We start from the raw sequence: 27,801 nt of genomic DNA on the forward strand, positions 1-27,801 counted from the left end.
CATATTAGGCAAGTTTGAGGAAAGTAAGTGCAATGGCTGCCGTCAGGGTTTCAGGCAGTGATCAGGAGGGACATTCGGGTATAGGGAGTGGTGGAGTTACCATTAGGGAGGAGAGTTCAGGTTAGGGAATTATCTGTGATTTTAGGTATAGGTTTAGGAGCAGAAAGGTAGTTTTTGGGTTTAGGGAGCAGAAGTTGAGTTTTAGGGTTAGGCAGTGAGTGGGAACTTTAGGTTTAGGGAGGGGACAGTAAAGTTTTAAGTTTAGAGAACAATCAGTGACTTTAAGTTTAGGGTGCAGAAGAAGAGTGCTATGGTTAGAGTTAAGGACAGGGTGGGAATTGTAGGGTTAGAATTAGGGTTCAGGTAGGGCTATGCAGTTCAGTAAGGTTGGGTGGTAGGAGAGATAGGTAATTAGGAAAGATTGGAATCATGGGAGAAAGGCCACTTGCAGTTTAAAAAATGTCAGCAAGCATTGTCACAAGCTATTAGCATGTGAACACTTGAAGCAGACCCTCTCCATTTCACTAATTCCATGTGCATAAATAAAAGTGTACAGTTGGTAAATCTGAAAAATGCTGAAGGAAGTTATTAATTCATTATGTACATGAACTCAAAGATAGCTTTAGATGTGACTATCTTCTGAATTTATCCTCTGAATTTAGTGCAATTTTCTTTTTCACACTTATTGAAAGTTTTTGTGGTAAGGATGAGACCTAAAACCTCCTGTTTTATGTTGGTTTTCTTTATAACAAAGTAAATTAATTAATTAATGATCATGTTATGGTGAAATTCGTTGAAAAAGTATGGAATTTCAGTTTTAGACATTATGCTTTTTTAAAAGCTTGTATTAAGCTAAAAAATCACCTTCATTGACTTGTTTATTCAAAGCTGACAGTATGAGAGGTTTCAGCTGTGTTGCTGCATTCATCTATCAGAGGAAAGCATCTACAGCTGCTTCAAAGACAATAGTGAAAAAAGTGGAAGTGGATCATCTTTAAAACGTAGGACCAGGATTCAATAAACTCTGTGTAGGCTCCATGCAGAACCTACATAGAGTTTGCATGTTTACGCAATGATGCACGGCAAGTGGTAGCACACAAGGCATATTAATTGCACGCAGCCCATCTTAGCTAGGTTTCCTGGCTGACAACAGTGTTGCCGGCCAGGAAACAACATAAGCAAATGCAAATATCAGATGTTCTTCGTTACACATTGCTGCAGTCCTTACTATTGGGTAGTCCGCTGTCCAGTCGGCCCGAATACCAGAGTATATGGCTGACGTCGGTCAGGGCGCATTAGACTGACGTCAGTACGTCAGGGTACTAATGCGCATGACCGACGTCATATCCTCAGTCTTTTTTGCCGCATGGTCCGATGCAGAAGCAGTTTTGCGAGTGCAGGTTGGCGTTCTGAAATATTTCCGAAACCGGAGTTTCAGACCGAATCAGAGTTGGCTAAGTACCCGTTGGGAACATTTTGGTTTTTTCTTGCCTCAGTATTTAACCGGATGTCAGAAAAAGTGAATAACTGTATTTCTTGTGGGAAACAGATACCTCATAGGGATTACCATACCTTGTGTATACCTTGTTTAGGGCCTGAGCACGACGTTGTTGGATGCCGCTCTTGTGCTAGGTTTAACAAACGCACTATTAAGAGACGGTTAGACTGTGCTAGGTTAGTGTTTGGGAAGCGTTGCAATTATAAAATGCCGTCGGATGCTCCGACGCCCGCTTCGTCCAAGAAGCGCAAGGACAAAACAGCGAAGCCTAGGGTTGATGAACCGGCAGTCCCAGACGTCGGTTCTTTAGAAGGCTCAGTGGAGCCAGAGGTTTTGCCAGGAGTTTCTATGGAGTCTCAGGCAGAGACTTTACTGTTACAGGATGTGCCTTCTCAGGAGGTAGGCCAGGCTGAGGGGGCTTCTCAGGTAACTGTTCTTCCCTCTCTTCCCAAGGTGGTTAGGGCCTCTCCTTCTGTTGCCAAAACTTCTTTGAGAGGTAGGCCAAGTTCAGCTTCAGTGGGGGCTTCTCCAAGCATTTCAGGTTCTGTGCCTAAGAAACATATGCTTAAAATGGCAGAAGATTTGATTACTATGATTAGAGGTTCTATGCCCCCTCCTGATAAGAGGCCTAGGGTGGAACCGGAGTTTGATAGTTTTGAACAGTGTTCAGAGGCTTCTGAGTCTTCTGGAAGATTTGCAGGAGTATCCTCCTTATTCTGATTCTGATGTGGATGATTCCACTCCTACAGCTTCTCCTCCTGAGGATTTCTCATTTTCAGAGACTCTGCATTCCATGAGGGAGCACTTTAAATGGGAAGGCCAGGATTACTCTGATTCCAGGAAAAGGCTTAGGGAATTCTTGTTTTGCCCCAGCATAGGCCCTTAGCTATACCTCCTGTGTTGAATGTGGTGGAAGATGTTTTGCAGAGGCTTCCTGAACCCTGATTCTTTGCCTCCTGCTCCTGTTAAACCTGATAGGTACTATAGGGTGCCTGAAGCTCATAAGTATCTTTTAAGAGTCCTAGGGCAGACCCGAAACTGTTTCTCAGGGACCTAAAGGTGTTAAGGCCTCTGTGGTTAAAAACCCTGTTCCCACTGATAAAGAGGCAAGGGCTTTGGATAGATGGGGAAAGAAAGTGTATACTTCTTCCACTTTAGCCATGAGGGCGTTGAATTGTCAGTTTCACATGCTTAAATATCAAAATTATCTCCTTTCACAACTGAAATCTAAGGTGGATGCTTTGGCGGAAGGTATTGAGTGTAAAGAGTTGCTGGATTTAGTTCATGTGTCTGAACAAGTGGGTAAGCATTCTTTGCAATGTGGTTTTGATGCTGTACAGGCCTCCTCGAGGGTGGCTGCCACTAGTTCTGTTCTTCGCAGGCATGCCTGGTTGAGGGATCAGAATTTAGCTGAGCATGTTAAGACAAGGATTTTGGATGCTCCTTTACAGTCTGATGTGTTGTTTGGTTCGCCTGTGGAAGCAGTTTTAAAGAAAATGGAGGACAAAGCTAAGTCTATGCAAACTGTTAAAGATTTTTGCAGGTGCAGCCTCCAAGTTTAGTAGAAATTGGCCTACTAAGGGATGGACATATCCTGCTTATGATTCCCAGTCTAGGGGTAGGTCTAGACGTGGTAGGGGCAGAGCTCAAGGTTCTTTTAGGCCTAGAACAGGGAGTTCACCTGCTCAGACTTCTGGTGAGGGCAGGGGTCAGTCCTTTCGTAAACAGACCCAATGACCTGCCTCTTCAGCTGCCAGTAGATTCTCGTCTGGCAGCTCCTTTGGGAGGAAGACTGTCTCTTTTCAAGGAAAATTGGGATTTAATTACTCAAGACAGATGGGTGTTGGATATCATTCACCACGGTTACAGGTTTTATTTCCATACATTGCCCCCTTTCAAAGGCATGCCAGACGTTCCTCCTCCACAAAGGAAAGAGGCTTACAAGCAAATTTCTCAGTTACTCCAAATAGGGGCCATTCAGCCAGTCCCTGTATCAGAAAGGGGCCTAGGATTTTATTCTCGCCTGTTCCTAGTTCCAAAGAAGGGGGACACGTGGAGACCAATTTTGGATTTATCTATCCTCAACACTTATCTGGACATTCCCAAGTTCAAGATGTTGACGTTACAACAGCTTTTACCTCTGCTGGGCAAAGATCACTGGATGGTAACTTTGGATCTCAAGGAAGCTTACCTTCATGTGCCTATAAGACTGAGTTGCAGGAAATATCTGCATTTTCGAGCTGGAAATTCTCATTATCAGTTCTCTGCATTGCCCTTTGGCTTATCTACTGCGCCCAGAGTATTCACAAAGGTTCTGGCTCCAGTGATAGCTTACTTCAGGCTAAAAGGAATTCAAATCTATCCTTACTTGGACGACTGCCTGATTCTGGCTCAAGAAAAGGAAGACCTTCTACAGCATCTGGAATATGTTATAGCAGTGCTAAGATGCCTAGGGTATTCTGTGAACGAAATAAAGTCCAGTCTAGTACCCTCTCAAGACATGTGCTTTCTGGGTGTGAGACTGAATACAGCAGCCCAGATGGCCTTTTAACCCCGGACAAACAAAAGAGTCTATCACTTTACTTCCATCAACTATCTCATCAGTCCGTGCTGACTGCAAGGACAGTCCTTCAAGCATTAGGGTTCATGGCATCTTGTATTCTGGTGCTTCCCAATGCCAAACTGCATATGAGGAAGCTACAATGGTATCTCAAAAATGTATGGACACAGCACTGCCAGGATTTGGACACTGTCATTCAAATAATACCTTGCCTTCAAAAAGAATTTTTGTGGTGGGCTCAGGAATGTCACCTAAACAAGGGACTCTCTGTGACCCGGCCAGAGGCGAGTCAGATTTTAACGACAGATGCCTCGGACATTGCTTGGGGAGCTCATCTGAATGGAAAGTGGATACAAGACAAGTGGCCTGTCAGACTACAGCATCTACATATCAACATGAAGGAGATGTTAGCAGTCCAGTTTGCATTAATGGCTTTCAAGGAGTTACTTCTTCCAGGTCAGGTGTTGATTCTAACAGACAACACAACTGTCATGTGGTACATCAACAAGCAAGGGGGAACACATTCTTATCCTCTATGCAGGCAAGCAATGATTTTATGGGAGACTGCGCTAAGCTTGCAACTAACTCTTCAGGCAAGGTTTCTGCCGAGCACAGAACTCCTTAGCAGATGTGTTAAGCAGACAAATCATGGATCCCCACGAGTGGAAACTGGATCTTCATGTATTTCAGAAATTGACAGTGTCATGGGGAACTCCAGACATAGATCTGTTCGCTTCTCCACTAAACCACCAGCTGCCAAGGTTTTGCACAAAGGGGTTTCATCACACAGCTTGGAAAGTGGATGCTCTGTCTTTCAGTTGGAAAAACCTTCATGTGTATGCCTTTCCACCTCTGCCTCTTCTTCCAAAGGTGCTATTAAAAGTCAGACAAGACAAGCCAAGGATGATTTTGATAGCTCCAGATTGGCCTCGGCAACATTGGTACCCACTACTAAGGAGTCTGGTAAGGAAGCCTCCATGGCCTTTACCTTTGATTCCTCATCTGTTATCTCAGAAGGACGGTCATCTGCTCAATGTCAAGCTTCACTCTCTTCATCTAACAGCCTGGCATATTCTGTGTTGAAACACAGCAGGTCTCAACTTCCTCAACAAGTTTTAAATGTGATTATGGAAGCTAGAAGACCTAGTACAAGGAAAGTGTACGCAGAAAAATGGAAGAGATTTTTATTTTGGAGTACAGCAAAGAATTTGGAGATTTCTGAGCCTAATTTGAGTGTGGCTCTTCAATATCTTACTGAGTTACTGGACAAAGGTTTGTCCTTCTCTTCCATTAAGATTCATGCTGCAGCAATTTCAGCTCACTATGATTGTGACCCACCATTGTTTTCGCATCCTTTGTTCAAGCAATTTCTTAGAGGGGCAAAGAATATAAGACGCCCACGTAGAGCTCCTACTCCTGCTTGGGATCTCAATTTTGTGTTGGAAAAACTTACTCTACAACCTTTTGAGCCTGCTACTGCTGAATTGAAATACTTGTCATGGAAGACTGCTTTTCTGTTGGCTATTACTTCTGCAAGAAGGGTGTCTGAGTTGCAGGCCCTTATGGCAGTAGAGCCCTTTTGATTTTCCATAAGGATAGGGTATCATTACGTACTAATCCTTCCTTTATGCCTAAGGTGGTTTCTAGTGTGGCTTTAAACCAAACCATTCATTTGCCTACTTTTTATGCAGACCCCAAAATAAAGGGGAAAAGATTTTGCACACTTTAGATGTACACAGGCAATTGCGTTATTATTTAAGCAGGACTAAGGATTTTAGGCAGTCTCAGCAGTTGTTTGTTTCTTTTGCTTTGAGTTCACAGGGCAAGCCTGTGTCAAAACAAACTATTTCTAGGTGGATTGGGTTTTGCATTGCATTTTGTTATTCCCATCATGGCAAGGAGATTCCAGCTGGGATTAGGCCTCATTCCACTAGGGCTACTGCCACTTCAACAGCATTTCTAAGGGGGGTGGCAACTAAGGATATTTTGGAGGCAGCTACTTGGAGTTCAGTACATACTTTCTCTAAGCATTATCACCTTCCTATCTACTCTAAGTCTAGGGCTGGTTTTGCCACAGCTGTTTTGCAAGGCATGTTGTCAGCTCCTGCTTCTTTATGATTTGCCAGCCTCCCTTACCTCTGCTTTGGGATTCTACCCAATAGTAAGGACTGCAGCAATGTGTAACGAAGAACATAGTACAGTTTTGTACCTACCATAAATGTAGATGTTCGAGGATACACATTGCTGCAGTCCAATTTACCCTCCCTCCTTCCCCTCTGTGTTTAGGGGTGGTTGTGTAGGTGAGGTTATCTGCTGATATTTTTGTATATATTTTTGTATATATTCTACATATTTTTGGTGCAGGTATTTTGGGCCTTGTCTTTTTAGAGTCTTCTGACATCTGGGGCAAGAAAAGACTGAGGATATGACGTCGGTCATGCGCATTAGTACCCTGACGTACTGACGTCAGTCTAATGCGCCCTGACCGACGTCAGCCATATACTCTGGTATTCGGGCCGACTGGACAGCGGACTACCCAATAGTAAGGACTGCAGCAATGTGTATCCTCGAACATCTACATTTATGGTAGGTACAAAACTGTACTTTCTGTGTAAAGCAGAGCACCTATCGTTCGCTGATTTGCGTGGAATGCCACAATGATCACCAGACTCACAGATTGCTGTCAACATAATGAGGGGACAAATAACCAGACACAGGGACATATTTGACATAGATGTTGCATAGAAATGTGTTAGAATGAAACTTTCTCAACCTCTAAGAGCAAGAAATCTGGACAAAGCCATAAATAATGGGGAACAAAGGCCCAAAACTAGGGACAGATTTTCAATATTGGTCTTTCAAACTTAGAAAGTTGAAGGAATAATAGGTTGTACAGTACCATGAACATTCTGAAGAGTATGAAGTTTGAAACTCAAATGTATGTCATCACTTTTTGACTTCAATCTGCATTGACATGCCAATGATTTGCCAGAAAACCAAAATGTTCTGAGGAAAAGATGAGAAATATGAGACAAAAAGTGGACATTCTGCACAAATCAGGGCATTTGAGAGGTATGAACTCAAATGTATGTAATACTGACTCACATCAGTCTTGAGATCATCCCAGTGACATGGCAGAAAGGAAAACATGTGGACATCCTGGGAATATCTGAACAGTTCAAAAGTATGAATGTTAAGTATATGGTCCAAACACAGTACAGAGCAGTATATCTACAGTGCAGACTATTGTGATATCTCATCCCTGGCATTGTGTACTGAAGCTGTGTAAATGATCTGTAATGGGACATGGACTGCCATGTAAAATAAATACTCAGGGGAAGTGTGTATATTGAATAGAGATGCACATGAATTGTAAGAATGAACACAGGGAAAAAGGACAGGTGAAACTACCTAATGTACTGCAGAGGAGGGCATGTCAATGGAGGATGGTTGTAGCAACAACACCAATCACATAGGGACTGTACAGTGAAAATGTGTTTTGTGTCACTATCACACAAGGTGACATAACAATGGGGAGGATGTCTGAGTGAGATAAGCATCCTTACATGAATAATGCAGAGGGCATTTATCAGGGATCTGACATGCAGTTGTGGTAGGGTGCATATTGAGAAGCTGTGCAAACTGATATGCCTGATTATGAGTGCACTCTCAGCAAAGGTCTCCAGCAAGATGGGCAGAGGTAAAGGCTCATGGAACACATTACCAGAAACAGCCACAATCATGGACAATATCAGAATAGTACCACTAGCTATCCCATGCCGCTGACATAACATATGTAATTTGCAGTTATAAGACATGAGTCTGCACACGCAGACTTGAAAAACTATTATGATACATCCAGACTCTATGAGGGTAACCTTGAGCACTTCTGGCACTGTTACATCTGCTGGAGGTGTTAGGAGGGACACTGCAATCCCTGCATGTGACATTATGGCTAGTGCAGGCTAGTTGTCTTGTGTGCATGACACACACAAACATATATACATATATATATATATATATATATATATATATATATATATATATATATATATATATATATATATATATATATATACACATATATATATATATATATATATATATATATATGCATATAGATATATATATATATATATATATATATATATACACACATATATATATATATATATATATATATATACATACACATATATATATATATATATATATATACATATATATATATATATATGTATGTATACGGCACAATCCACATCATCATGAATGATATACATGCCATTAATGTTGTCAAACACCTATGTATGTACTGTGTGCATAAGCAGAACAATTACCAGACGTGTATCTGGTGTAACAACTTGATTGGTGTTCTGCACTATCAGTCATGTATATTCTACAGAAAGAATACCTAGGTATGGCCAATAAGCTGTGTGACACCTCACTGTGGCAAAGGTGGCATACTTCTGTTACACATCACCGGAAGATGTCGGGAGGTACATGAAGAAGGGTGCATTGTACACAGTTATTACTGTGATGAAAGCTGGGAACCAGGAAAGTATTATAGCCTCTGATGTAGATGTCCTTTACATACCCAGTACTTGTGTCACATTCAAGGGAGTAGTCAGCACTGTGACCACATGCTGGTGGATGTACCACTTACCATCTACTCCAGCATATGTGTCACATACCTAATTAAAGGGTGTATTGTCAATATTATACTTGGGTGATGTGTCTGTTTCCTGATATGACAAATCCCTCCATATGTCTTGTCAATGCAGGTGTTGTCATGCCTGTGGCAGCATTGTTTGGTATGTGTTGCTATTGTCTGTATTATACTAATGTCACAGTTGGTGTCAATGGTTGCCAACATTCTGTAGTCATCTGTGATGTCCATCACTTAACTAATGGTCAGGAAAGGGCCCAGCAGACAGCCCTGATGTAGGGACCTGATCACTGGACCTGAGGTATAGGTCATGTCATAATTTCAACATAGTTTGATGCCGCATATGCAATACATTGGTCTACCATTTTGGTGATGTAGCTGTTTATGACCACATATACCAGTGTTGAGTGAATATCTCAGCAAGGATTTGTATCAAATGCCTTGACCTGATCAAGTTCCACCAGATAATACTGTTGTCATCATGCATGCCCTTGATGACCTATTTCTGGACATCTATCAGATGTAACAGACATGATGTAGCATTAACAACTCATACAGATCTGTTGTACACAGCCAGGGTATGACTAGTATACATGTGCTGTCCCCTCTACTCAGATGGAGGCATGTTGATGTACACCTTTGTATGGGAATATAGCCCATGTGGAAGGTGTGCTGATGTGAGCATTCCACCATATCAGGAAGGTGTATGTGCTGGGTCACAACATAGGCAATTTATGATGTTGTCACAGGCCATTGCTTCCTTGTGGTAGACCTGGATGGAGTTAAGACAGTCCATACTACCTGTCATGATCTGGCCTAAAGTTATGACACAATCCCCCACTCAGTTGTCATTGAGAAAGCCTTCCAACTGGGGATTAACCCTTATGTTAGTAGATGGCTAACCAGTTGGCTCACTGATAGAACATATACTGTGAAAGTTGGTGAATCACCCTGTACCAGTAGAGCTGTGACCATTGGCAAACTCCAGGGATCTGATCTCAGCCTTTTACTGTTTGGACTCTACTTCATGACAGTTCAGGCTAAAATATATGATCATTGCCTTACCAAGGTTTCAGATTTTTTTATATTGGGTGCAATCATTGAGTCCACCAATGATTATAACATAGCATAAGAGGAGCTAACACAAACAAATGTATGGGGACAAAGGCACACAATCTACACTTAAGTGCAGAAATGAGTAATTGTTTATGTTGTCCATCTGAAAAGTGTAATTCCATGTTAATCACATCATTAACAACAGTCCTGCTATGCTGACACCCAGTGATGCCAGCACTGGGAACACATGTAGATAGTACTCTGAACTTTGACTTCCAAGCATCCACACTGGTATTGAAAGCCTATTTTGTACACATCATATGTCATACCATCATATGCAGATCTTATGATTGTATGACACTACTGTAGTAAAAGCACATCATAACAGTAATAAAGTACAATGCTGTCTTTCGCATGTACCTCGCCAGACACATGCAGCAGCTGGAGACACCACAGGGCTTTCTCAGCAAGATAACACATGGCCTACAAGCTATGCCATGATGTATGTGGATAGAGTTAAAGCCATGTCACTGTAATGTGTCTGGTATAGGATGAGATAACATCTGACTCTGTCCTGGTGGGAATATTGCATATCCAGAAAATCTGATATAGCTGATGACATCAGCAGTGTCTGTTGAGGACAATATGCTAGTAACAGTGTCGCACATGCTGGTATAAAAGGCTTTCTGTAATGTCAAGCAAGAGCACACACACAGTTGATTGCAGTAAGAATAGAACCCCTACCTAAGTACACAGACTAGAGAACTCAGTACATTACGCAAGTGCCATGGCACAACTCTGACTTGGCGTATGTCAGACAACACTTTATGGCTGATGGCATCAGCAGTGTCTGTTGAGGAGACTATAATATGTTCCACATGCAGGTATAAAATGCTCTCTGTAATGTCAAGCAAGAGCTCACACACACACACACATACACACTTGACTGTAGTGAAAATGGAACTCCTACCTATTTAAGTACACCAACTACAAAACTCAGTACTTTACACAAGCCCCACAGCACAGGTCTGACATGGAGTGTGTCAGACAACACTTTATAGTGAATTATCTCAGCAGTGTCTGTTGTGGAGAATATAACAGTGTCCCACATGCTGGTGTAAAATGCTCTCTGTAACATCAAGCAAGAGCTCACACACATACACAGTTGACTGGAGTGAGAATAGAACCCCTTCCTAAGTACACAGACTACAGAATTCAGTACTTTACACAAGTGCCACAGCAAAAGTTTGACTTGAAGTGTGTCAAACAACACTTTATGGCTGATGACATCAGCAGTGTCTGTTGATCAGGCTAAACAGTGTTCCACATGCTGGTGTAAAATGCTCTCTGTAATGGCAAGCAAGTGATCTCACACACACACACCCAGTTGAGATTAGCAGGCTGTGAGGGGGAAAAGATATTAGCTGAGCTGCAGAAATGGATGTGTAGGCATCTGCAAGAATCAAAATACTTTAATTTCATGGTATTGGAGCAGTAACTGTGGGATGCACACTTCTGCTCTTCTGTCTAGGGACACACACACATGCCCAGTTGACTGCAGTAAGAACAGAACAACTACCTATCTACGTACACAGACTACAGAACACAGTACTTTATGCAAGCACAATGGTACAAGTTTGACTTTTACAGGACTGCAGGTGAACTGAGAGTAGATGAAGTCAGCTGGCCATGTGGGGGGACAAAATGTTGGCTGGGCTGCATGAAATGGATGTGTAGGCATCTGCAAGAAATTAAATATTTTTAATCCATGGTACTGGAGCAGTAACTGTGGGATACACACTTCTGCTCTTTTGTCTGTAGACACACACACACACACTTGCATGCATGCACGCTTGCCAGTTCACTGCACTTAGAACAGAACTCCTTCCTATCTAAGAACATGGTCTACAGAACATAGTCCTTTACACAAGTGCAATGGCAAACGTTTGACTTTTCAAAGAGTGCAGGTGAACTTGTAGTAGACGACATCAGCAGGCCATGTCAGAGACAAAATGTTGGGAGGCCTGCATAGGCTCATAGCTTCTTATGTTCATAGGAGTCTATGAGCCTAGTTGGGCCTATGGTGTTTAGAAGCCTAGCTTTGTAAAAATACAAGTGTTCTTATTGAGCCTAGTTGGATGGTTGTTGTTAACAGACCTATTTTGTGAGCAACACCAACTAGCCCTGTCCATGAGGGACATTGGTGTCACCCCAGAGATGACTTTACAATCACCCAACTTGTAGACAAGGCTGCGCTTGAACAGGGTCATTGAGAAGCACTGCTTTATATGCAGTGGGAGCCTATTACAGAGGACTGTGAGTTGTTGGGGGACATATCTGTCTCTCTAGCATGTTCCGTTTATTTCACAGGCTAGGTTGAGAACTCTGGGCCAATTTATTCCTATCCCATTTGATTTGCAGCTGTCCAGCATTTCCAGTAGGACAGGGTCTGAGACTGCTTTGTAGAGCAGGCATAGGTCATCTCTCGGCAACCTGCATGAAGCTGAGTACAGGTACAAGGACAGATCTTTCAGTCTTTCCATGTATGTTACATTTGGAGGCCCTGGAGTCTCCCGGGCACAACTCTGTGTTTTCTCCAACTGCTGCAGGTGTCTGGTGAGGTACAGACAGAAGGGAGCAGTGTAATGAATTAGTGGTCTTATAAGGGTGTGGCACAGCACAAGTATGACCACCAACCCTGGTCTTCGTTGGGATGTCCATATGTATGATGTGCACAATGCAAAATGTGTGTGCTACCACTATGGACACATAGTGATGAAACAGTTGATTGCTATAAACATGTGTTTTCAAGTCTCACAGCTCTGTGTTTGAGCTTAGAAGGTGCTGTGTATATAATAATTAGCTGGGGTACTTCATTGCCAAAGGGGAAAACGAGCATGCTCTGTGCAAGCATTTCCAATTAAAACCTTTCCAGTATTGTGTAAAGGATGTATATTTTATTAATAATAAGATATTTGTTTTGATATCTTCAGTTAACTGTATTTAGTGTCCTTTTGTTATATATTTCCAATATGAGGTTTGGGGTGTTGTTTTATAGTTTATTAATATTTTGTAAAATTTTGAAATACTATTTACCATGTCAAAGTCATTATATATGATTTCATATATGTATTTCGTAAATTTAGGTATTTCTTTAAATGAAGAATAGTTAATTATTCTACTTAAATCTTGCGAATATGACAGAATACTCTGTAAAGTTAGCCAGTCCTGTTGTGGAATTTTGTATGTTGTTTTTATTACTTGCATATCTAAAACTTTTAGTTCTTTGATACATTGGAGCCAACAAACAAATCCTTTCTGTTCCCAGGAATTAATAATTTCTCTATAAATTTTATGTGGAAAGTTCTTTGTGACTGTAAATGGTGTTAAAAGATCAAACCAGGTTTTTAAATCTATATTTACATTAATAATTTTCCTAAATGAGCCAATGTAATTAATCATATGAGTTTTAGTAGGTTTAGTTATGTTATATCACATACTAATACATAATATGTGCCATGGCAAATTGTTTTTATCTGTTATTTGAATTTTTTTTGTAAATCAAATTCATTTATTGATATTACAGTTAGTAATTCTTTCCACTTTGCAGAGTAATTTGGACTTATCCAATCTGAGATTGTTTTAGATATTGATGCTTTTATATATGTTTCCATATCAGGAAAGTTTAATCCTCCCTGTTTCCATGGTCTGATATAGGTTCATAGGTTCATACTAGGCTATCTGCCCTAGGGCATTTATAAGCCTAGCCAGAATGTGTTTGGCTTTCGCCACCCATTTTAAATTTATTTTGCTATGCCCTTTTTCGAGGTTAGTATACTGTGCCTCTGTCTAACAGTGACACAGAAGTGATACCCGGGGTAAACCTACGATCTCCCATCCACTCATCAAGATTCCTCTTGAAGAGAGTCAATGAGGGACTCTGCCTAACCTGGACTGGGATTTTATTCCAGAGTGAAGGGAGCCTCTGGGTTATGAATCTGTCCCTCCAGCATGTCCTATTTATTTCAGTGCTGAGGTTCAAGTCTCTCGAGCGCGTAGCTCGATAGGATTTGGATTTTCCTGAGGTGCAGCATGTCCATTAATTCCGGGTTGGACATGGCTTTATACATCAGGCACAGATCGCCTCTGAACAGGCGGTATGCCACTGAGTAGAGCTGGAGTTTCTTTAACCGGGCAGCATATGGCATCTGTTTGAGCCCTTTGATCCTCTTGGTGAGGTACTTTTGGGGTCTTTCTATGTATTAAAGCTATTCTGTTTCTTTTGGGAAACCATACAAATTTTATTAGGCATGAATTTATTTCTTTAAGTATATTCCTTTCTGGTAACAGTTGTATTGCCAAGGCTATATATATGATCTTAGACTACAGTTAATAAAAATGTTTTACTGCCCATATTCAAATGTTAATATTATTTTATTCCATTTTTCCACAGAGATTGTAATCATATTGATGATGATATTGTAGTTTTTTGAGACTAATTCATTATTATCCTTGCATAACTCAATTCCTAGATATTTTAAGGTAGATTCTTGTTTCCCTATGATGTGACCCCCCCTTAGTCTGCAATTCTTTTTTTTTATTTAAAAATAAAAATTTTGATTTATTGAAATGGAGTCCTGAAGTCATGTGAAATTTGTCAATTAATATATCTAAGTCTTCTAATGTCTCTTTTGTATTAGATAATGTTAGTAATATGTCATCAGCAAATAGCATTATTTTAGAATTGTATTGTTCATAAACATCTATTCCTTTGATTTTTATATTATTATGAATTGAATCTGCCAATATTTCAATAGCCAGAGAAAATAGAATTGGTGACATGGGACATCCTTGTTTAGTGCCTTTTGTTATATGTATAGATTCAGAGGTAAAAGGACCTAACTTGACATACGCTAAATTATTTGCGTGTGTGTGTGTGTGTGTGTGTGTGTGTGTGTGTGTGTGTGTGTGTGTGTGTGTGTATGTGTGTGTGTGTGTGTGTGTGTATATATATATATATATATATATATATATATTCTTTAGGAGATGAACAAAGGATGCAGGAAATTTAAATAACATTAAGATTTTGATCTTTTTAATACTGGCATGTGTGTGTCTATGATATATAAATCCAGTGTGATCATTATTTATTGTTTTGGATAGTGGTATTTTCATGCTGTTAATATTGTCATGAATATCATGTAGTCATTATTTAATAATGATATAGGTTTATATGAGGTACAGAGGTATGGGGATTTGTTTCCCTTTAGGATGGGTGTGATTAAGGAATATCTCCAAGAGGGTGGTATTAAACCTTGTGACTGAATTTTTAATAGAGTTTTATGGAAGAGGGATAGTATCTTTGAAGGAAAAGTGTATATATTTCCATAATTATGCCATCTATAACTGGAGCTTTATTATTTTTACCTTCTTGTATTGAATCTGTAATTTCTTAGTAGCATATGGGTGCTTGCAGATCTAGTTTTAATTTTTCTGTTTTTTTTTTACATTAGAAAATTTTTCATCTTGATTTAATTGATCGATATGTATATTTTCTTTTTGAAAATGTTCCATATAGTGATTTCTATAGGCATCAAGAATGTCACCTATATTTGTGACATTTTTCCCTTTCTTTTCATGGAAGATACTTTTAATGTTATTAGCTTTTGATTGTATTTTGATTCTTGTGGATAAATTATGTAGATATTTAGGAGAAGTGGCCAAGGTGTTAATTTTTAGATCTGGAGTAGGGACTTAATTTGTCAGCAATCTTTGGGTCTTAGATCCGATATCGGATCCGAGCCGGCAACTTATTATACAGCTATGGATCCGAGCTCCTAGCTCCTCCCCTCACCCATAATCCCCTGCCAACTCCAAATGACCTCAGATCTAGTTTGCCGCTCTTAAGTGTGACAGCTGGATATTGAGCTCCTGGCATTTTTTCAGATAAGTCACTTTGTTCTGGTCAAATTAGTGTAATTTTTCGTTGTTTAAACAGTGTGTGTGTGTGTTAGGTTTTCCTTTATTTGTTAATTCTTAAATTTTTAGAGTTAACCCTCCCCTCGCTGGTCGTTAGTGTGTGTGTGTGTGTGTGTGTGTGTGTGTGTGTGTGTGTGTGTGTGTGTGTGTGTGTGTGTGTTGCTTGCATTTGGGGCCTAGCGTGCTTGTGTAGTTTTATTTAGTTTGGGTTATCATGTCATAGGCCCCAAAACCAATCTTCTCCAAGTGCACCGAGTGTGGCCATAAGCTCTCTCCGGCAGATGGCCACACTCGGTGTGTTCGGTGCCTTGGGGTTGAACACCTGTCCTCGGGATGTCCCATTTGTGCAGCGTTCAACCCCAGGGCACTGAAGGAGTGGAGGTCGAAACTGATCTTGGTGGGACTTATGCCCCCGGATTCGGCTTCGGTATCCGCTACTCCCGTGGCACCTCCTCAGCCTGTGGTGGTGGCCACTCCTGCCCCCCTTCCCCAGGCTGGGATTCAAACTCCCGCCAAGGCGCCAGAGGACAGGGACGCCAGGAGGGAGAAACGGAGGGAGAAGCACCACAAGCGGCGGGCCGAGGCCTCCGCTTCAGCCCCAGCTAAGCGGGCTTCTCCCTCCACGGCTTCCAGGTCTCCTCCTCCTTGGCTCCGATCACCTTGCTTCTCCCTGGGACCCGAGGAGGAGGAGACCCGATCTCCGTCAAGGTCATCGAGGCGGCATTCCAGGCCTGACTCGGTGGCCTCGTCGAGATCCACCTACAGCCTGTCTGATGCAGACTTGGACCGGGTGATGAGAAGGTTCATCCAGGCCCAGCTGCAAATGGGAGTGCTCAACACCCTTTTTTGCTTCGATAGCTCCTTCTCCGACCCGCTTCCCGGGTTTGGAGTGCTTGGAGCAGGGCAGCGTTGGAGCCGGGAGTGGGTCGGCGCCGACAGTACTGGGTACTTCGGATCCGACCCTGCCCTCGAGTCTGTCGGTTCCATCGTCGGATCTGACTTCTCGGAACCGTGGGCCGAGCTTCGGATCCAAGGGATTCAGTGTGCCTTTGGCTCCGTCCAGGTCAGAGCACACTGGTCCCTCGAATCTGACGGTCTCGGCGCCGGTTCCAATCCATTCATCAGATCCGAGTTGGAGTCGGCTTTCGGAGCCCAGGGAGACTGGCTCCCCCTCGGCCTTCGATGTAGTGGAGAGGGCTCTGTCGAGAGCATCTGGACCCCCGGCCCTTGTCTCGGCTCCACCCTGCACTCTCTGCTGGGTCAGGCTTCCATCACCCGGCCACAGGGACAGTCTGCTTCGATGTCCCAGGTTGTTCCATTGAAACAGGATATTGCTTGTGAGACCTCCTCGGACAGCCCCCCCCCGAGTAAGTGACTCACAAGCATAAGTGTAAGAGGAGGCACGTGGACTCCCCCCGAGTCCTTAACAGAGGACACGGACTTGGATGAAGGGGAAGGCTCCCCAAGGTCACCCCCTGAGGATGTCTCCTTTGGAGACATCATGGAAATGCTCAGGATCGGGGGGGGTGGTCTGCCCCCAAGGTTTCCTCTGACGAGTCCGTGTTTCTGGAGGCATTCGAAGCAGGCCCGTCTACCTCTTGGGTGTCCCCTCTGGCCGACCCCCTGGTGGACCTTATTACCACCAGGGCGTGGAAGGAGACGGACACTCTGGAGCCAGTCCGTAAATGCCCGGATAGGATTTTGAGCCCCCCTGCAGACCGGTCCCACTGGAGCAAGGGTCCCCCCGTAGATGCCATGTTGATGGCGGCAGCCACTAAGAGGGAACTAGCTCCGGAGAGCCCCTCGGTCCATCCACTGAGCAAGGAGTCCCGCACAATGGATCGCCTTGGGAAGCGGGTATTTAGTTCAGCGACCTTCTCAGTAAGGTCCCTGAACTACATGGCACATGTCATCAGGATGCAGCGAGATCTTATTAAAGAATAAGCTGCTCCCCCCCCAGAGTCCATGTCGGCAGAGGACAAGCAGTTGCACTCCACTCGTATGGCCACTCTAAGATCTATTTCCAATACCTCTATGCGGCTGTTGTCCCACGCCACCGAGGGGGCCGCTAGAGCTAGAGGAGCGGGCCTAGTTATGATACGCCAGGCCTGGCTCCGACAGTGTGACTTTGCGGAGCCCTTTAAGGCATCCTTTGCGAATGCCCCCTTTGATGGTTCTGCCTTGTTTGGCAAGACCATTCGCGAGACACTTGTCCAGAGCGAGAAGGACAGGAAGACGTTGTCTGCTGTCGGAGTCCGCTTCTCTGCTCCCCAGAGGTCCTTCTCCAAGAACCAAAAGAGACAGAAGAAGATGTGGTTCCGGAAATCGCAACATTCCCAACCTGCTCCGGACAACCAGCTTTTCCGTGGCAGAGGAGGACAGGGAGGACGCCGCCCTAGAGGCAGAGGGGCCCCGAGAAACTTTGGGTCCAGAGAATCTTTCTCTGATCGGCCCACGCAACAGCCCTGAAGTGTTGCCCGACTGCTCCACACTGGAGGCAGTCGGGGGCGCTTCTCGAGGCATCTGGCTGCATGGGAGTCCATCACGTCAGACCGCTGGGTGCTTCGGATCATATCCAGAGGTTACAAAATCCCAATGCAACATGTCCCCAGACTCAGGAACCTCCCTGATGTACCACCCGGTCAGAGGGAGGCTGCAGCTGCAGAAATCCAGCAGCTGCTAGAAAAAAGAGCCATCCAACCCGTCCCCCCAGACCAGCTCGGATTAGGGTTTTACTCCAAGTTCTTTCTGGTGCCAAAAAAGACAGGGGACTTGAGACCAATTCTAGACCTTTCCCTCTTGAACCTGTCTGTAACCAAGGAAAAATTCTGAATGGTCACTCTTCAATCCATTCTCCCCCCTCTTGTGGGAGAACGACTGGATGTGCTCAGTAGACCTCAAGGATGCGTACTACCACATTTTAATGGACAGACGATCCAGGAGGTTTCTCCGCTTCCGGCTGGGAGCCAGCCACTATCAGTTCAGGATCCTTCCCTTTGGCCTCACCACAGCCCCCAGGGCGTTCACCAAAGTTTTAGCAGTGATAGCGGCCCACCTGAGACTCCAGGGAATGCAGGTCTTCCCTTACCTGGACGACTGGCTCCTGACCGCCCCAACAAGGCATCTGCTCTGCTCAGCCAGAGACTTTTTTCTCCGCCTAGCCCCCCAGTTAGGCATCACGATCAATATGAACAAATCCTCCCTTGCTCCGACACAAGTGATAGAGTTCATAGGGGCCAGATTGGATACGAGAAGTCTGCGAGCCTACCTCACTTCGGAACGACTACAGAATCTGAGACTTCATGTGCGGGCCATCCTCCAATCAGAAGCTCCACTGGCGGAATTGGTCCTGAGGGCGCTGGGCTCTATGGCAACGGCAATAACGCTTCTTCCATGCGCTCGTCTAAATATGAGGGTACTACAGTGGACCCTCCAAGTACAATGGTCCTTTCAGCTTCTTCCCCTCAATCACCCTATCTCTATCAGCAAAGCTTGCAGGAGGGCCCTGTTATGGTGGCTCCAGTCCCCAGACCTCCATACAGGCCGACCCTTCTGCGCTCCACCTCCTCTCGTCACAGTGACCACGGACGCTTCTCGCCTCGGGTGGGGGAGGGCATTGCTCAGGCAGAACAGTCCAAGGCACGTGGAATGACACAGAGACCTCCCTGCGTATTAATGTTCTGGAGATGAGGGCGGTGCTGTTAGCATTGCAAGCACTTCAGAACCTTCTCCCCATAGGATCTATTGCGATACAGATGGACAACATGTCAGTTGTCTGGTACATCAACAAACAGGGGGGAACCAGGTCTTACCCTCTCTGCCGAGAAGCCATGAGGGTGTGGGAATGGGTGATCTCCACCAACCGCTTTCTGATCGCAACGCACATTCCGGGATGGGCCAACATTTTGGTGGACAAACTCAGCCGCATCATTCTTTCCCCTTACGAGTGGTCTCTCAACTCCCGAGTAGCGAAGTGGATATTTACAAAATGGGGGCAACCCTGCTGCGATCTCTTTGCCTCTCCCTCAAATATGAAATGCCACAGCTTCTTCGCTCTTATTCCACCACCAGGGGAAGCCCTGAGAGACGCTCTAGTGCATGCTTGGCCGCCCGGTCTACTTTATGCCTATCCTCCTCTACCCCTGATGCTAAAACTCTTACAGAAAGCTTCTCGGTTGGGGAGCAGAATGATTCTCATTGCCCCATTCCGGCCTCGGCAAACTTGGTTTCCTTACCTGTGGTCTCACTTGGTGAATCCTCCCTGGATTCTGGATCCCAGCCCGGATATAATATCCCATCCATCAGGCTTACCGATCCCGAATCTGGACAACCTGAAGCTGACTGCTTGGCTGTTCCAGTTCCACTCTTAGTCAGGACTCCCGGCATCTCTTCACCAGTCAAAGCCATCTTGGTGGCAGCGCATAAACCTTCCACCAGGAAAGTTTACCGCAGTAAGTGGAGGCGCTTTTCCATCTGGGCGGAACATTATAATTTGGACCCCTTCACTGCTTCGTTAACGTCCGTGTTGGACTTCCTCACCGGACTTTTTCAGCAAGGGGCTAGCTGTTCGACAGTCAAGGTACAATTGGCAGCCATCTCCCATTACCATGTGGGACATGAGACAGGTCCTTTGATGTCAGCTAAACTATGTAAAACCTTCCTCAAGGGTACTTTTCTGCTCAGGCCCCCTATCAGAGAAGCCATACCCCCTTGGGATCTATCACTAGCTCTTCAAGCCTTGACTGCTTCTCCCTTTGATCCAGCTGCCTCGGCCGAACTTAAATATCTGTCTTGGAAAACAGCATTCCTGGTAGCCATCACTTCAGCGAAAAGAGTTTCCGAACTTCAATCTCTTTCCGTGAAACCCCCTTACTTGGTTTTTCATCAGGATAGAATGTACCTCAGGACCAATCCCTTCTTCCTACCCAAGGTGGCCTCAGAAACCAATATCAATCAGTCCATCAACCTAGCAGTTTTCTTTCCTAATTATCAAAATAAAGGAGAGTACAAGCTGCATTCTTTAGATGTGCACAGGCAGCTGCGTTTCTATATTCATAGGACTGCTGGTCACAGACAATCCGATCAGCTGTTCATTTCCTTTGCCAAATTCAGTTTGGGTAAAGCCGTTTCGAAGGTCACCTTATCACACTGGATTTCCCAATGTATTCTAGCTTATGAAGCTTCTGGGAGGCCCACACCTCAGGGAGTCCATGTACATTCCACTCGCTCCATATCTACTTCTGCTGCCTTTAGATCTAGAGTTCCCTTGGATGATATTTGCTCGGCAGCCACTTGGCCTCATCTCATACCTTTATCAACCACTACAAACTGGACGTCATTTCCAGAGGGAGAGCATCCTTTGGCTCCACGGTGCTCCGGAACATCCTTCCATGATGGCCGCCCAAGATTCAGGTAGCTGGGGACTCTGTCCCAAAGGCTGCTGACAAATGAAGTCCCTACTCCAGATTAAGAAGTTATGTACTCACCATAACGTTCCATCTGAGTAGGTGGCTTTGTTTGTCTGCAACCATCCCCCCCTCCTTCCCCCTGGCCTTCAGATGAGTTAGTTTTGTTTGTATTATCCTGCCTTTTCCTGTTGGGATACCTTTCCAGGTATATGTAGGAGGGCAAACTTGATCTGAGGTCATTTGGGGTTGGCAGGGGATTATGGGTGAGGGGAGGAGCTAGGAGCTCGGATCCTTAGCTGTATAATAAGTTGCCGTCTCGGATCCAGTATCGGATCCAAGACCCAAAGGTTGCAGACAAATGAAGCCACCTACTCAGATGGAACGTTATGGTGAGTACATAACTTCTTATTATTCTAAAGCTAAACTAGTTTTATATGGCAGAATTTAATTGTATTTATTGTTTAATACTTCTACTTTCTTTTTCATCTCCAAATGATTTTGATTTTTTTCAGCTTTTACTGACAAAAGTTTGGATTGTAGATCTAATAATTCAGAATCCCCTTCTCTGATTTTTTTATACCAAGTTAGGATTTTACCATGTATGTAAGCTTTTAATGAGTCCCATGTCATTATTTTATTTATCTGTGTGGTGTAACTAATATCTAAGAAGAACTGAAATTTAGACAATAACCAGGGTTTGAACTCTTTAATTTTAGTTATATATGCTGGAATTCTGGAGTTAAAGATTAATGGTTTGTACCCATTTTAAAGTTTTAGTATCAATGAATTGTGGTCTGAAAAGGGGCAGGGAGTGATTGAGAAATTAATGATTTTAGATTGTAAGTCATGGGCAGCAAATATTTTATATATTCTAGTTTGGGTAGCAAATCTGTGATCTTGATGGGAAAACAACAAAGATTTATCTTCCTTAAATTTGAAAGTATCTACAAGATGAAATGATTCTACCCACTTGTTTAAAGCTTTTGATACAGCAGATGTACACAGTGGTCTTTTATTTGTAGTTTCAGAAATATCAAGTATACAGTTAAAATCTCCTCCTAATATTACATTGCCTTTATAATTATTGGAAATGAAATCCAAGTGTTTTAACAGTTACTGTTCCAATGCCTGGGAACCAGTATAGATTGGCTAGTGTCCATATTCTGTTATTATATTTAACTATTACTAATGCCATAAGGCCTTCTTTATCTTCATACTTATAAATATTTTCTGGGTTAATCACATTTGTTTTCCATAAAATTCTTACCCCTTTTGTGTCTGTCTTATAAATGGATTGTGTCAATATCATATATTCCTTAGGATTCCATTTGTAATTGTCATTTGTTTTGAAATTAGTTTCTTGAAGGAAGACAATTTGTTCTTTGTTCAGTTTTAAATATTTCAATAGATTTGATCTCTTGCTAGGATTGTTTAAGCTATTGGTATTTAAAGATAATAAAGTTAAATCCATCTTAGGTTATTTAGACTATGTATTTTTTGTTTTATTGTGACTATTAAACATTTTCCTCTGATAACTATAAAGTATATGTCTGAACTTTTAAAGGAAATTATCTGTTTTATACTTTGAGTATTTACCAGTAAAGTAATGTTTTAGTCAGGCATACTAACATTGTTTTTGTGAAATGAATTTAAACTAATAAATGTTAACAAAACTAAGATCCACACTAGCCATGGAATGAAAATCATTCCTAATCTGATGGATAAACTTAAGTCCATCAGATTATCACTCATACCTTGACAATCCAGAACATCTGAGCTCCATAAATTGAATTATCATATGGAGAATATTTGTAATAGCAATAAGCGATATTTGTTATTTTGAACAGATGTAGTACTATTGTAGATTAGACAGAATTCTAATACAATATAAATGTCTACTTATTGTATAAGCAATTAATATTTACATGAAAAATAGATGACAAGCAATTAAATCATAGTAAAGTAGGATGTATCGTATATAAAACCTCAGTAAAAGAGTATAGCACATATTTATTTAACATATTCACCCTTATTGATGAAGTATTTCAAAACATATTACTTAATATAAATAGATGGCAATAATATTTATACTTAATGTTTATAATACAATGTATTTTAATGGATATATCAGAAGTTATATTTCATTGTTTTCCAGCATTTAAGTAATCACTTTTTTGCTAACTTACTTAAAGCATCAAGTATTTTATGTGAACATTGATGAAAGTTTGTCCATTTTAATTATCAGTGCATCCCTCTTCACATAAGTATTTTCATATTTGCCATTTCTTATTATAAAATGAGTGAAATTATAGGTTAAAAACAAGAAATTTACTTATTGTGATGAATGATTACAAGTTCCCTTTCCATATTCATAAATTGCCATTTTTATGGCATATACTGAAAGTTTTTAGAGTTAAATGGCAATATTAAATTTTGTATAATCAGCAAAGGTTAAACTGAGTGATTGTTGTCAATTTAATACTATTTGTTCAGAATGTGATTATTACATTCTGTGACGTTCCTAGTTCAGGCTTCTATTGTTTCCCTTGAACTACTTTGACAGTTCGATGTCATATATAAATCATTAGTTACCTTAGTAACAGCTTAAGTATTATGTATGGTCAAGATGGGTTACAAAAACTGCAATTCAACTTAAAGTAATTACAGCACTTGCAAAACAGAAATCAGCACTTGTCCTAATCTCCTAGACAGCACTATTATTCTCCAAATTTCCTAGACAGCACTATTATAATATAGCATAAGACCCTCGATCGTCCTCAGGACTTAAGTTCAATTTACTCTTCAAAGCATGTCCAGAGGTCAGCTTCAGATGTACTCTCCAGTTCATCTGGTGGAATTGGGCTTCCTGAGGCAATGTCACAACTGCCTCATGTATACAGACAACCCTCTCCTCTTACCTCTAGACACAAACACTTGTGAGAGATGCAAATACACAGCCAGACTGGAGGCTAAGCGCTCTCAACCCATGACTGTAACAGACAGTCAAGAGGATAAGGGACACACTTGCATCACACCACCTGTCACACATGAATCTACAAAACAAGCACCGGCAAAACATACGCATAAATACACAAAAACATATTTGGAGGCACTAGGTACCAATCTGAAAAAGAAACAGTGCCCTCCAAAGCAGACAAGCAAGCAACCTACACCCCCAAACACAAGCCAGAAAACACATAATTCACCTCAGCAGTGTGCCTCAAAACAGCCCTTAAGGCAAAACACCATACCTAACACGCTAGTAATAGAAGACTCTATAGCAAGGCACACGGATGTTCCACTCACCAGGCTGAACAAGGAGAAGGTTACTGTCAGCTGCCTGTCGGGTGCTCGGATCCGCCACATAACACAGGCACTTAGGTCACTCCAGAACAAGTACAAGTATGACGCTGTCATTGTACATGTTGGTGTGAATGATATAAGACGTACCTCCCTGGACTACATGAAAAGAGACATTGAGGAGCTCTCTGATCATGTAGCCCAAGCTGGTATGACCCTGACCTTGAGTAGCATACTAACTTCACCTAGAATGATATCACAATACAAAGACAAAATTATCAATTTCAACAATTGGCTAAGCTTCTGGTGTCATTCTAAGGGGATCCAGTGTCTGTCTGCCTGGGATGACATGATAGACAAGCCTCGCTGTTTTGCCTGAGATGGGTTGCGCCTGTCACCCCTAGGTTTTCGAATACTGGCCAAGGCTCTTGCCGTCCCCATAGTGCCTTTTTTAGGCAAGGCTCAAAGGACAAACCAACCACCGTAACCAGCACAGGTAACCAAAAACTAAGGGTGATGCTACTCAGTGCCAGAAGTCTCAACCTCAAAATGCACACACTCGAGGCCCTCCTCAGCATGGAGAAAATTGATGTTTGTGCAGTGACGGAAACCTGGATCAAGGCTCAAGAGAGCACCCCAGCACTGCCAGGTTACAATTCATATCATACCTTCTGGCCTCTGTTACCGGATCGCAGTACAAAGGGCGTAGGTGTATCCATATTCATCAAGGATACCCATATCTCCAGGTTAGTAGAGCAGCATGATGCCCCAGAGATCATCCATGCGCAACTATCAGCAGGCAAAACCACATTTCAAGTCATAGCCAGTTATAGAGCGCCCACCATGTCCCAAGATGCTCACTCTGCATTCCTTGAGACATTGGAAAATATAAGGGTCCTACCCAACACCATAATCTTGGGTGATTTCAACTACCCTGGTATAGACTGGGCGAACTACCAATGTTCCAACTCCTGTGTTCAGCGATTCATAGAATTTATAAATTCAAATGCCCTTGAACAACTAGTATGTTCCCCCACTAGAGGGGACAACATATTGGATTTAATCATCACAATTATGTGCGCCAATTGTACCACACCCGTTATCACTCCCTCCTTGGTCAGATCCGACCACAAACTGATAACCCTGGACATCCTCACCCCTCCACCTCCCCTAGTCAAAGAAACCATAGTCAAAAACCTTTCCAAAACAAACTTCAAACTACTTGCATCCGAAGTGGAAAGCTTCACTATTTCCTTGCAGAAGGATAATGATATCCAGGATGTGGAATCCCACACCAAGGCACTCTATATGCATAGACTGTGCTATCCCAAATATAACCAAGACTCCTTCCTCAAGCAAGAAGAAACCAGTCTGTTGGACCTGGCCATAAGCAAACTTTACAATAAAAGCAGGAGATTTATACAAAAAAAGGCCAAAGCTCAAGTAGAAAAATCATCCCTGATCAGCATTAGTAAGAAATTGAGGGCCCTCATCAAGTCAACTAAAGCTAATTTTGAAAAGAAAGTTGCCAAGGATAACCATAAGGCCTTCTATGGCTACATCAAAAACCTAAATGGCAACGCTCAGGTCTGTTCTGAGATAGTACAAAATGGAACAAAATACACTGACCCTTCTGAAATTGCCAACATCTTGGCTGACAGGTTCAGTGCAGATTCCCCCCCCACCACCACCACCACCACCACCTACAAGGCCTATTACCATTCCAGGGGATTGTGTAAGTCCAATTATTACTGATACGTTGGTTAACAAGGCTCTATCTAAAGCTAAAAACACTGCCTCCATGGGACCAAATGGTGTCCCAGGCTGTGTCATACGCGAGCTCCAAAAGGAATTAACCCCGCATCTTAATACCCTGTTCAGTCTCAGCCTCTCCACAGGATATGTGCCCATAGAATGGTGCACGGCAACGGTGGTCCCGCTACACAAGGGTGCGGCCACAACTGACCCTGGGAACTACCGACCAATAAGCCTGACCAGTCTGATCTGTAATTCTATGGAGCGAATCATTATGGAACTCATAAATGGAGAGATTGGGAACCTCCAGTCGCTGGACCCCACACAATTCGGCTTCGTCAAGGGCAGATCATGCCTCCTGAACCTGGTGGATTTCTTTGAGACAGTTACTCAGGTTATAGAGAAGGGAAAGGAGGTACACACAGCTTACCTTGACCTTGCTAAAGCATTTGACACCATTCCCCATTCAGGTATTATTGATAAGCTCATCAGCCTGGGCATAAACCCTTACGTCACAAGATGGATCGCAAACTGGCTCTCAGACAGATCCCATAAAGTAAGAGTAGCGGGATCTATGTCCGAATCCAGACCAGTAACGAGTGGTTTGCCTCAGGGCTCTGTCCTGCGGCCCCTCCTGTTTGGCATATACTTCTCAGAAGTACAGGCAAGCATGGAAGGGCTGTGGCTGACTAAGTTTGCGGACGACTGCAAACTGGGTGCTATAGTAGAGTCTCCGGCCGACATGGAGATCCTCCAGAAGGGCCTAAATGAGACTGATGCATGGTGTCAAAGCCATGGTCTCAAGCTAAATGCAAAAAAATGCGTAGTAATCCCCTTTGGAAAAAACAGAGTACCCGCAAACTACAACATAGGAGGTAATCCCCTGAAATCTGAAGAAGAAATAAGGGATCTAGGGACCCAAGTAGATAGTCAGCTTTCCTTTGATAACCATGTTGCCAAAGTGGTTAGAAAATCCTTCTGTGTGACCCATCTGATCACGAAAGGGTTTGCATCAAGATCTAAGGATGTAATGGTGCCCCTCTACTCTTCCCTCATCAGACCCATTATTAAGTACAATGCACCAAATGGAATGTACCTGGCTAGACATCTCCAGCAGCTGGAGAGACCACAGAGGTACCTAACCAAAAGGATTACTGGCCTCAAACAGTTGCCCTATGCAGCACGATTGAAAAAGCTAAGACTGTTCTCTGTTGCATACCGCTTTCTCAGAGGCGATCTCTGTCTAATGTAGAGAGCCATGCCCAACCCAGAATTGTTGAACATGCTCCATCTTAGCAAAACCAAATCTACTCGAGCTACACGCTGTAGGGATATAAACCTCAACACAACAATGAATAGAACATGCTGGAGGGATAGATTCCCTTTGCAGAGACTTCCCTTACTATGGAACAGGGTCCCGATCTACATAAGACAGAGCCTCTCACTATCACTCTTCAAGAGGAGCCTTGATGAGTGAATGGGTAACAGAACGTTCACACCGAGGATCACACCAACAGCACTACTAGATAGGGGCCAAGGGTACTAGCTGCTAGTACAAGGGTCTAGGGAACTACTAGGC

Source organism: Protopterus annectens, chromosome 5.part0 (assembly GCF_019279795.1).
Source record: "Protopterus annectens isolate FY-2018-M chromosome 5.part0, PAN1.0, whole genome shotgun sequence".
Classification (NCBI taxonomy): Eukaryota; Metazoa; Chordata; order Ceratodontiformes; family Protopteridae; genus Protopterus; species Protopterus annectens.